The sequence below is a fragment of the Rhinoraja longicauda genome, chromosome 3, assembly GCF_053455715.1.
Source record: "Rhinoraja longicauda isolate Sanriku21f chromosome 3, sRhiLon1.1, whole genome shotgun sequence".
Classification (NCBI taxonomy): Eukaryota; Metazoa; Chordata; class Chondrichthyes; order Rajiformes; family Arhynchobatidae; genus Rhinoraja; species Rhinoraja longicauda.
In genome coordinates this window covers 20,873,691-20,887,282 of record NC_135955.1, presented here as the reverse complement: position 1 = coordinate 20,887,282, position 13,592 = coordinate 20,873,691, and the positions used below count along the sequence as shown (strand labels likewise).

The 13,592-nt window shown below is 37.4% G+C and overlaps 1 protein-coding gene across 1 annotated transcript in view; it reads left to right on the top strand.

Annotated features, from left to right (window-relative positions):
• The window catches only part of chrna8 (cholinergic receptor, nicotinic, alpha 8), a 220,670-nt gene that overhangs the window by 105,618 nt on the left and 101,460 nt on the right, over positions 1-13,592 (top strand). The window lies entirely within an intron of this gene.

Genomic DNA, 13,592 nt, shown 5'->3' with positions numbered 1-13,592 from the left:
GCCTTTCATTTTTTATCTCTAATTATGGAACATAAAAGAGAGAGCACTGATTAAAATTCTGCAGAGCCAGGAAAACAATATTGTGACTTTCAGAGATTCATCCATATTCATCTTTCATCATCCGCAATGTGAAAACCCCCCAAATTGTTCCTGTTTGTAATTTCAAAAGATTTCATATCTTTTTGAAAGATATGGTGTATGTTTGCATGTTTGTTTTTCCTGGGAGTATCTCTGCATGGACTGCTGTCATTTCTCCAAGCTGCCAGGCAGATTGGGACTTCCACATGAATCAAGAAGATACAATCTGTTATTCAATCAGTGCTCCATTGGACTGGCTGAGCATCAGCTTCTGGCTGTGGAGAAGTCAGCTCCAGGGTTGAGATCCATGTCATCTGCCCTTAGAAAATGAGCAGTTGACCTTTACAATGCTGACAATACTTTAGTTTTTAGTTTAGTTTAGTTTAGAGATGCAGCGCGGAAACAGGCCCTTCAGCCCATCCAGTCCGTACCAACCAGCGATCCACGCACAATTACACTATCCTATACACACTAGGGACAAATTACATTTATACCAAGCCAATTAACCTACGCACCTGTATGTCTTTGTCATTGCTACCGTGTCAAGTGGATTAACACTAAAGGAATTTTACCAACGAATGGATGGAAGGACTGGACAGTGATTATTTATTTCCGTTTGGGAACACTGAGGATGAGGAGTTTATAGACAATAATTCAAACGATGTGGAAAGTCTGCACAACGTACATAAATGTGAACAATTAAACTTTAAGACTTTCGACTATACAGAGCATAAATTGTATGACATTGAGAATGGCATAGACCCAGAGAACCATTTCTACAACAACATCAACAACAACTGTGAGTACTACACTGAAGATCAGTTCAACTGTAATGTGAAACTGCAAGGAGTATTATCTTTAATACAACTCAACAGCAGAAGCCTCTACACCAATTTTGAAAATATCAAAGAATATTTGAGACAAATTGATGAGGTTCAATGTAATTGCGATATCTGAGACTTGGCTTAGTGGAGACCAAGATGTTGATGTTGAACTGGAGGGATATGAGATATTCTGTGTAAATAGGACAAACAAAAGAGGAGAGGGAGTTGCCCTGTATATTGATACAGACCTCAAATGCAAAGTTGTAGGTAGCATGACAACAACCATAGACAATATAATGGAATGTGTAACTATTGAAATTGATGTGGAAAAAGCCAAAAATATAATCTTAAGTTGTGTATATAGAACACCAGGATCAGACATTGATCAACTTAAGGATAAGATAGCTGAAATGTATGATAAGATAAATGATAATAAGGTGGTATTTATATGTGGTGATTTCAATATCGATTTGTTAAACCCAAAAGGTCACACAAAGACACTAGATTTTATTAACACAGTGTTCAGCATTAGGCTATATCCCATGATTATAAAACCAAATAGAATAACAACAGACAGTGCAACATTGATAGATAACATATTTACAAATGTGATTGATAGAGTACTGGTGGGTGGATTGCTTATCAATGATATAAGTGACCACCTACCATATATCATATATCATATATCATATATCATATATCATATATAAGTGACCACCTACCAGTCTGCAGAAGGACCTTAGATTCAAAGTTGATACTAATGCATGCAAACTGGTATGACACAGAACACAGGAAACCATCAATGCATTTAAGGAAGACTTAACGAAACACGACTGGAAAGACGTTTATATTGATGAACCAGACAAAGAGTACAATGCGTCCCTGGCTATATTAACAGAACTCTATGAAAAAAATTGCCCATTAAAAAAATCCAGTGGGAAGCATAAATATGTAGATAAACCATGGATCACAAGGGGGCTGCAGAAAAATGTATTCTACAGGAAATTCTTAAAATGTAGAACAAAAGAAAATGAAAATAAATATATGAGATACTAAAGTAAATCGATAAGCATTATGAGATGTAACAAGAAGTAGTATAGCAAATTGTTGGAAAAAAATAGAAGTAATATTCAGGGAACATGGAAAGTGATTAATAACATAATTAAAACAGGTATTGGTAAAGCAGATTACCCTAGCTACTTTGTTAAAAATCATAATATAACTATAAATAACATAAAAGAGGTTGCTGATGAATTTAATGACTACTTTGTAAAAGTTGGGCCTACCTTAGCAAATGAGATTACTAAACCGAGTAGCAAGGAAGGTCCAGAACATGAGAGCTCTGATAGAAATGCTCACTCCATGTTCCTCAGTGGAGTACACGAAAATGAAGTCATTGATATTATTAAAAAATTCAGTAACAAAAAGTCTACTGATTACAATTCCATTGATATGACACTAGTCAAAAATATTATTGAATGTATAGCAAAACCGTTGACACATATATGTAATCAATCCTCCTTCACAGGCACATTTCCAAACAAAATGAAAATAGCGAAAGTCATTCCTGTCTACAAGAATGGAGACAGATATTTATTTTCAAATTACAGGCCGATATCTCTGCTTCCTCAATTCTCAAAAATATTAGAAACATTATTTGTACAAAGACTTGAAATCTTTATTGATAAATATAACATACTAAGTGAATACCAGTATGGATTTGGAGCTAAAAGGTCTACCTCACTAGCACTAATGGAACTAGTAGAGAATATTTAAACTGCAATTGATAATAAAGAATATACTGTGGGAGTATTTACAGATCTTAAAAAAATGTTTGATACCATAGATCATGGTTTACTGATGAATAAGCTAGAAAAATATGGTATTAGAGGAGTAACATACTCCTGGTTAAGAAGCTACCTTGGAAACAGATATCGGTATGTTCAAGTAAATAATTTTGATTCAGAACATGAAGGTGACCTGTGGGGTTCCGCAAGGCTCGGTGCTGGGTCCAAAGCTCTTTATATTCTATATAAATTGTATTGGTGTCAAAATTGTTACATTTGCAGATTACACTAATTTATTTTGTTCAGGGAAAAACATGAAGCAACTTTTGGACACAGTTAAAGGAGAATTGGAAACCCTAAAGAAGTGGTTTAATACTAATAAATTGTTATTAAATCTAAGTAAAACAAAATTTATTGTGTTTGGAAATCGAAAAATAAATTTGGATGTAACACTTATGATTAATGATGTAGAAATTGAAAGAGTGTATGAAAATAAATTCTTGGGAGTGATAACAGATCATAAACTCTGTTGGAAACCTCACATAAAACATATCAAATCAAAACTGTTTAAATCCATTGCAATACTGCACAAAACTAAGGCCATCTTGAATCAAAATTCACTATTTACGTTATATTGCTCACTCATTATTCCATATATTACATACTGTGTAGAAGTATGGAGAAACACCTACAAAACTAGCACTAATTCAATCTTTATATTGCAAAAAAGAGCTATAAGAATTGTCAATAAGGCTGGTTATAATGACCCAACCAACCCATTATTTATGAAATCATATGCCCTAAAATTTATGGACCTAGTAGACTTTAAAACTCTACAAATAATGTTTCGAGCAAAACTAAGAACACTTCCTGATTGTATCCAAGGTTTGTTTTCAGTGAGGGAGAGCAGGTATCCACTCAAGGGTAATTATATATTTGACAAAATGAGGGTAAGAACAAATGTGAAAAAATAGATGTACGACTGTTAAAGGGGTAAATTTATGGAATAGTTGCACCAATGAATTAAAAGAGTGTAGTAATATGTGTAAATTCAAGAAAATGTTCAAAAATATTATATTTGAAAGATACAAAATATGTGATCAGCACTGAGAAATGACTGACATGATAGAAATGATGGTTCTTGACTATATGTGTGTTTCTTTCTATGTTTTGTTTATCTGCTTCTGACCTATGATGCAGATTTTTTTTAAATTATATTTTGTTAAGTATTATGGGTAGGCATAATAAGCTTTGGCTTCTGCCTACACCTTTATTTTTTTTTCGCTCAGAAAATATGTGTGATATATGTTTTTTTTTTTTTGATACAATGGGTTTTTTTTGCACTATTTAACTTTCAAAACTGTATGGTCAATCTGTTGTATTGTATTGACCGGAATAAATAAATAAAATTAAAAAGGTTTTTAAAAAGTGTGGGAGGAAACTGAAGATCTTGGAGAAAACCCACACAGGTCACAGGGAGAACGTATAAATTCCATACGGATAAGCACCCTAGTCAGGATCGAACCCGGGTCTCTGGCACTGTAAGGCAGTAGCTCTACCGCTACTCCACCCTGCCACCGAGTTGTGCAATGGACATCAGTTGATGTCACTGTGCACACCTGGTAGCTAATATTCATAAGCACTACAGCTAGAACATCCCTATGATTTTCCAAGCAACACTAATCAATTGCGAAACATAGTTAGCAATTGACCTTTCAGTGAAGTCCCATTACAGGCCAAATAAAAGCATTGAACGATGCAATAAAAATGGGGGGGGGAGTTACCATTTTTATTTGCCACTTTCATTTCTTAGTGGAGAAGAATAACTGGACATATGAGTTACTTTGTGCCTAGAAGGAATCACGATTGTTTGAAGGTTGGTGAAGACTTGGTGCGGTAAAGGGCATGTTTCTGTGCTTATGAATCTATGTATTAGGCACAGGAAACTTTGGGTACATTAATTTTACATCTTCACATACATTTTCATATAGCAGGCAAAATAGTCCTTTATGTAAGGCAACAGTTTATATTGTTTGAACTTGACTTCAGAAATCTGCTCATTTAATTTGAACATAGCCCAGAGACGTTTCAATTTACCATAAAGAGGAAGGTCAGGAGATGATTGGGTGGAACTCTATTCAATCCAATCATTGTTTAAAATTACCAGTGCAAGTGAAATTATGTAAGTAGATGAAGTTAACGGAACCATTGGGTCTTTACAGATATATCTTCACCTCTTGCATTGATAGATAGGTTATACTTTATTTATGGTTAGGAAGGAAATTAAAAGCAAAGGAAAATTGAAGGGCTCACTTAATTCATGTTCAACTCAAATGAAGTTTAAATAATGGCAGTTATCTTGGAAAAGAAAGGGGTTGAGGTGCATTCATGACTTTGAACTGATATTTCCTAAATAAAGTTTTGAAAAGATAGCTTCATTTTAGGATTTCAGACCGGTGAGCAGGCTGACAAGAGTTGCACTGTGACAAGACTCGTAGGAAGTTGTGTAAAATGGTCAGGAAATGTTGCTGATTTTTCAGGATCATAATAACTGGCAATAACTTCAGCCAGTGTTGGAATCCAGTCAGTGGCAATAAAGAAAACAATTATTTTTCATTATCTTACCTGTCTACTATAACAATGATTTGGCAGGCATAGAAGTAAAAAACTCTCTTGTCATCATTTTATTAAAACTTAATCAACATAATTTTTTTAATATTCCTGTTCCTTTTCAGCTCCAGCGAGCAAGACTTAACAGTTTTGCTGATAGTCAGGATTTCTGTGGTGCAAATGAAATTAAGTTGGCTATCTGACACATAGATGCATAAGATTATGGTGCAAAAACAGGTCACTTGGTGCCTCTGGGTTCATGTCAGTTCTTCAGACAGCACACCTCCTCGCTGTCTCTATACAACATCATCAACACATTCTTCTGAAATTATTAATCACTTTCTTTCATGTATGGTGACTAGTTCTGATCTACCCTGAAGACAGAAACATTTTATCCTATCAAACAATATATCACTTACAGTACCTAAAGATATATCAAAATGGATCACTTTTTCCAAAAAGGTTCACTTTTATTCAATCCTTTCTGAGTAGGTAGAACTTTTCAGTTCTGGTAGTACCAGTGAACTTTACTGTTCCTTCTCTAAAGCCTCATAATTTTCATGAAAATACGATCAAAACTGCCAGTGCACTCCATATGTAATATAGTCAATGTTCTGTGCAAGAGTAACATAACTTTAATGCTAAGTTCATGAGTTGTGTATAGGAACAGCAGGGCTTAAAGAGCCGTTTCATTTCTGCTCTGCCTCTGCCCATGGAAGAATGCTTCTTTCATCCTTGTCTTCCGCACCAGGTGGTCGATGTGATCAGACATGCAATGCACATTGGGACACGCTGAAAGTAAAGCAACCTGTAGCAACTCGATCAATGACATCCAATGTCATTTTTCCCCCACAAAACCTGCAATGTTGTTGGAGGTCTTTGAATTCAGACGTCTCAGAATGTGTTACGTGGCTTTGGAGAACACAAGATGGGATATCAATATCGGAGAGGTATTTGGCCCTTGTCCTCCTTGTAGAATTGAAACGCAATATTTCCTCAATCCATGTTAGCCTTATATGAATGAGTATTCAGAACACCCCGCAGTGAAAACTCTCCACTACCACACCAAAACAAGTCTCAAAATTTTGACTTTCTTCTTAAATGCAGATTTTGCACCTACTCTGAAATGCTTCTGACTTTCAAAAAATTCTCCCAGTTTTCATGTCTTTAATCTCTGGCATTTGTCTTTTGGGGTTTTTTTTTCAAGTTGTTCATCGTTGTCACTATTTGATACAATTAAGGTTTTATGAATGCCAGTATTTTGACACTAGTTATTAAAGTTGGTTTGAAAATTACATTGACTTGCAGGTGGGGTTCCTTTTGCTGCTTGTCCGCATTCATCCTCACATGCTCGTTGTTACCTTTTTTGAGACCAAGTCCTTTTCAAGCTATTGGTTATCCCCACTCTCAGAACATTGTAGCAGATTTCATCCAGTCATGTATTCTGCCATTCTCCTTACTGCCTGTCCAACCATGCTGGCCACAAGTACCAGTGCAAACACCTGTGGTGCCTGTGCTACCTTCAGTCTCATCGCAATTTCCTATTATCCCTCGTTTAATGATCCTTTCTGCAAATTTGGAAATAAATGGCCTTGCAAACTGCAATTACGCTTTAATATTTTTCCTCTTTTACTCTTTTGAATAGAACAATGACTATAATTGGCTCGTGTTGTTCGTGGTATGTTCGTGTTGTTACTTGCGAGCGGAGCACCAAGGCATATTCCTTGTATGTGTACATATTTGGCCAATAAACATTCATTCATTCATTCATTCATTCATTCATTCATTAGAATTTAATAAAGCTAAGAAATTAAACTTAGCTTAGCTTGGCCTTAAATACTGAATTCGTCAGAGATTGTAGTTTCCCTCTCTCTGTCTCTCTGTGATGCTTCACTCTCTTCCATTGCTGGGCTGTTCTGCAATTCACCCACCTTTGATAGACTTTCCAGTTTTCTGCCAGTGGCATTCTTAAACTAGGTTTCAGAAATAATTAGGAATACTTCTCCATGAGTGACAAGGTGCAAATGGGATCTGCAGAAATCTTTCAACTACACTTCAAAAACAAAATTCAGTTTATTGAAATAACCAAAATATTCAAAAATCCATGTAAAACAACTCATCAGCTCTGAAATGTATATATTTTGCTCCCAGGCTACCTTATTTCCAATTATTTTCCATTGATATCTGAACTAATACTAAATGACTGATAACTAAATGGTGATATTCTATATAATGAAATAAATAGAAATACAATGACATGCCCTCCTGCCATTGACTTTCAATCATTCCTGGATTAAAATAATATAATTCAGGATGCCTGACAAATAATTGATAAGTGATAAATTGTTGCTCTTCTCATTCCTAGCAGGGTGTATTCTTCAGCCTTCAGTGATGATGTGGAGGTTTGAAGCATCTGTCAGCAACTTGAGATATGTTCAAAATGGATGCAACACTCAAATGGCTGAGTGATTCCTAAGACACCATTTCGAGGTGGTCTACACACTGCAGACTCTGACAGGGGGCCCACAACCTCTTGTGCTAGTGCCAGCTCATTGAAAGAGTGAACTTATTTCTCTGCTCTGCTTTTCCCCTATAATCCTGCAAATGTTTCCTGTTCTGCAAAATTTGCTGTGAGATTATCTGTGAATTCACTTCAGGCACTCCTTTCTGGTACAGATTTCAGATCATAACAACTTGATGTATAATGCACGATCTGATCTTCACTCTGTTAGTTCTTTTCAACAACCATCTTCAATAGTTGTTCCTGGAATCAAACAGTTTTGTCGTACCTATTGGATCATAATGAACTTCACAAGCCTCAAGGAATGAAACTCAGAGGACCTGAATTAGAATTAATAAGGAATAAGTGGAAGGTGAACTAGATAGAATAGAGTAACACAAACCATGGATGCACAGTGAATGAGCATTTATGTACTCAGGTAGAAAAAATGTTTGGCTTTACAATGTTCATTTACTGTGTTCGAACACTGCTGTGAAGCACTATGACACCCAGCCATTTCTATCCCCGCTCATCAATGCCACCCTGATACTAAGCAATGAACTATGCTGGATAACAAACAATGAAGGACCAAATCTGTCTCTCTGATGGTTTCATAGTTGATAGCGGAACATACAGTACAGCTGCACCTGCCTTTTTATATTTAGCTCAGCTGAAGTTTAAGTTAGTTGATTAGAAGAAAATTGCTATGCAGCCCAAATTCCAGGTAATATTTTGGTTATCACTTTGCACAAAGTATCCCTGACAATGGCACTACTGTTTGCTCCATTGCCAAACACAGGTGTATATTAGTAATGGCTGAAACCTTCTATTCTTGTCATTGAAAGCAGCCTTGGCCTTCAATAAATAGTTACGATTTACATTAGATAAATCTTGCTTTAAATATGTATGTCTGTATTCCAGAATCAAATTTTTCTGTAACCGCTTTGATTTTAGGGATGATTATTCATTTATGTTAACACATGGCAACATAAATCCAAACTTCTTTGTTTCCACAAGATAGCAGCAGTATTCATAATTAATGTGAAGATGATATTCACGCAGAGATTTTTTTTTAAAAGGTACCTGTTAAAATGTGTTTACTTATTTGTGTTGACAATTACAAAATGACATGCAGTTTTGCTTATAAAAAGTGTAAGGAGAAATAGTATATAATGGTACATCAGAAAAATAAGTTGCATACTGATAGTTCACAGGAACTTTTGGCTATTTACAAAACAAAACCGATTCTCGTTTTTCACATTTTCACCACAACATAAAGGAAGTCTTTAGGCCCATGAGTCCATGTTAGGTTGCAGAGTAAGTCCCATTCTCACATTTATTTCCCTGTAATGTATTCTTTCTCACTTGTTCATTAGCTACCCGCTAATTCTCCTGCCACTTACCTATATACTGTGGAACTCATTAAAACTTACAGAATAATGAAAGGCATAGATATAGTAGATGTGGAAAGGATGTTTCCACTGGTGGAAGAGTCTCGGACCAGACGTCATATCCTCAGAACTTAAGGGTGCTCTTTTAGAAAGGAGGTGAGGAGGAACTTCTTTAGTCAGAGGTTAGTTCATCTGTGGAACTCATTGCCACAGAGGGTTGTGGAGGCCAAGTCAGTAGATATCAGTGGAGATAGATAAATTCTTGATTAGAATGGGTGTCAAGGGTTATGGGGAGAAGGCAGGAAAATGGGATTGGGAGGCAGAGATCAGCCATGATTGAATGGTGGAGTAAACTTGATGGGCCGAATGGCCTAATTCTACTCCTTTCACTTGTGAATTTGTGAACCTGTGTATTCTTTGTGTAAATTACAATATTCCATTAACCTACCAATCAGCCTGTCTTTGTGATGTAGGAGGAAGCCAGAGCTCCCAGGGGAAACCTCACATGGTCACAAGCAGAATATGCCAACTACGTACAAATAACATCTCAGCTCAGGATCATACCTGGATCCTTGTGGCCATGAAGGCAGCAGCTCTGCCAATTGTTCTATTGTCTGTCAACAGAAAAATACCAGAATAAGATAAATGGAAATTAATGATAGTAACACAACTTCTTGTTCTTAGACACCAATAACATTAATTTTACATAACAATCAGTTTCAGCTGTAAGTCAATTTTTGTCTTCAACTCATATATATTCCATTTGCCATCTTCGGCCGAGAACAGAATTTAACTTCAAGTACACATCTGTTAGCAATAAGACGTGAGGAGGAGATGAATAAAACTGTGAGTAATGCAGAATGATCACAACTGAGCCACACAGGCTCATTTGGTGGCTTATATGTAAAATAAAACATGAAACCCTTTATGTAGATACTATATGTGGATCATTCATTGTCCACGGGTAACATGAAGAATTGGCATACATCTAACTACTGGTTAACTGCAGGCTATTGGCCTCCAGCAAGAGGATTTTGTAGATGTTTATCCACATAGACTCTTGAGAAAGCCCCATGTTACATCAGAGGGAAAGCACAAAACCAAACCACAGGATAATTGTTACATTTAGACAGTATCTGTATTGACTGGAAGTAAAGTTCAGATTTTATAACCATATGAGTGAAGAAACTGTTTTAGAATCAAATAGTCAAAGTGTATTTGAGGCAGTAGTTAGGTTCAGATATATCACTGCTGCAATTCCTTATGACTTTGTAGAAGGTCTTTCTACCCATTTGGGCGGCGCGGTGATGTAGCGGTAGAGCTACTGCCTTACAGCGCCAGAGACCTGGGTTTGATCCTGACTACGGGTGCTCTCCGCACGGAGTTTGTACGTGCTCCCCGTGACCTGGCACTTAGATTATGTCCATTCCCACACTTGATGAACAGTGAGTAAACAAAATACCATTCATTTTTTTAAATTATGTAAAAGATATCTGTTGCGATGCGAATTCAGTAGATTTCAGCTCAGCAGTTGGCGGCTCAGTGACACAGCTAGTAGAGCTGCTGCTGCACAACACAAAGACCCGGGTTAAATTCTGACCTTGGGTGCTTCTGTGTGGAATATGCACCTTTTCTGGGTTTTCCTGGAGTACTCCAATTTCCTCCCACATATTAAAACGAGTGGGCTGTTAGATTAATTGACCACTGCAAATTGTTTCTAGTGTGCGGGTAAGAGGTAGAATCGGGGATAAGTCAATGAGTAGTTAGGGGAAATAAATGTGGGATCCATGTATGATTAGTGTGAATGGGTGACATAGGACTCTGTGGGCTCAAGGTCATAATTTTTTTAGTTATATCTCTTCATGACTCCATAACTCAATACCAAACTAATAGATCTGCTATGATTTATTTTAAACTTCCAGAACCAATCTTAATTCAGTGAGTCTACTTACCTGCCTTTTTAAAAAATGTTTCTAAGATCCACATTCAAATCGTTTCCAAGTATACTATGTTCAATAGCAGATATGGTGATAAGATACAAGACATTCACTGAGAAAAAACTGGACCCACATTCTCCACATCAAGTTGGTTCCCTTTAGCAGAAAACAATACAGGTTTCAGGTTTTTTTTATCACAAAACACAGCTCAAAATAATGGGGATTCCCATTGGCGAGGTTGACTTGACACAATTTTTTTGTCACAATCCTTATTTTATCCAGAAACAGTATTCTTTCAGAATAAATCAATCCAGTGGAAATGTGCAGGAGGAGATGGCAGCTGTTTCACTTAGCTAGTGGGTGGTTTTAATGAGCCAGCAGCAGAGTGCTGGCATGTGTCCCCTTTTACAGAGCTTGGCCTAAAATGTGACAGCAGGGAGCTCAGAGCAAAGATTCCCCAGTTTGATCTCAAAAACCTTTTGAAAGAGTAAAGATTTTTCTCCTTCTGTTTTTGGATGGTATTTGAAGAGTCAGTTACTTCCCTCACATGTGCTATAGATCTGACAAAGGTCTTTTGAACTGGAAAAGGACGAGTTCTAAATATCTAAAACTGCAAACTATTTAAATGGGGTGGGAATGATCTGGTGTAAGTAAAATTCCAATGCACTTAATATTCTGCAAATTCAAATTTGGAAAAGCAAATGTTTTCACATTACCATTATCATCCTCCATGAAAATTCTCAACACTGGTGCTCCACAAGGATGTGTTAGAGATACAGCGTGGAAACAGGCCCTTCGGCCCACCGAGTTCACGCCGCCCAGCGATCCCCGCACATTAACACTATCCTACACACACTAGGGACAATTTTTACATTTACCCAGTCAATTAACCTACATACCTGTACGTCTTTGGAGTGTGGGAGGAAACCGAAGATCTCGGAGAAAACCCACGCAGGTCACGGGGAGAACGTACAAACTCTGTACAGATGGCGCCCGTAGTCAGGATCGAACCTGAGTCTCCGGCGCTGCATTCGCTGCAAGGCAGCAACTCTACCGCTGCGCCACCGTGCCGCCCTCAGCCTCCTACTAGAGTGCCTATACACTCAGAATCCTGTGGCCAAATACCAACCCAACTCAATTTACAAGTTCGCAGACAACACCACCGAAGTGGTTCGGATGTCAAATAATGACGAGACGGAGTACAGGAAGGAGATTAAGAACTTTGCAACCTGGTGCCTAAACAACAGCCTTCCCCTTAGCAAGACAAAGGAGACTGTGATTTATTTCAGAATGTGAAGCAGGACACATACTGATGGCGCGAAGTAGAAATGGTTGACAGCTTCAAGTTCTTAGGAGTAAATCTCAACCGCAATTGTTCCTGGACCAACCTTATCGAAGAAATGGCCAAGAAACACACCAATGCCTCTATTTCCTTAGAAGTTCAGCATGTCAACAACCTCTACAGAGGTGCTATGGAAAGCATGTTTATCAGGATGCCTCACAGCATGGTTTGGGAACAGCTTCATCCAAGACCGCATGAAGTTGCAGAGAGTTGTGGAAGTAGCCCAGACCATCATGCAAACCAAACTTGCTACCATGGACTTTTTATCGACACTTCACTCTGCATTGGCAAGGCCACCAGCATAATCAAGGGCCAGTCTAAACCCCAGTCATTCCCTCTTCTCCCCTCTCCCATAAGGCTAGAGGTACAGAAGATTGAAAATGTATACCTTCAGATTCAGGGACAATTTCCTCCCAGCTGTTATCAGGCAATTGAACCTTCCTCTCACCAGCTAGAGTGCGGCCCTGACCTCCCATCTACCTCCCTTGGAGACATTTGAACTATCTTTAATCTGACTTTATCTTGCACTAAATAATATACCCTTTATCTTGTATCTGTACACTGTGGACTGCTCGATTGGAATCACATTATAGTCTTTTCTTTGACTGGATGCAACAAAAAATCTTTCCACTGTGCCTTGGTACACCTGACAATAATAAACTAAACTAAACATAAGAACATTAATGAAATCAATTGATTTGGAATATTGATATTTCTGCAAATGTGGTCCTCTAAGTGTTTGTAAGACAGCAAAAGTATGATCGGGTAAGGGAAAGTCACAGGGTTGGACATCTGTTCCATTTTGCATTGGTTGGAAACATTGTCACTTTTCATCATATTACTACATGATTTGCTTTAAAAAAATGTATAATAAATATCTTTGATGCTGCCTATTTTACTTATGCACAGTGCCCCATTAATATGCTTAATTAATCATCCATTTTTTATTTCACGCCAGTGCCTGAACTGCCTTTGGTGACGCACTAGCCCTTTATATTATGTTTATGGTTGTCTGCTCAGCTATCTTTCTGTGTCATCCGTTACATTGTAGTGACTCTTGTTCCCTTGTTCTCCCCACATGCTGCCACGTAAATGTAGACTTCCAGCTGTGAAGCATATCTTT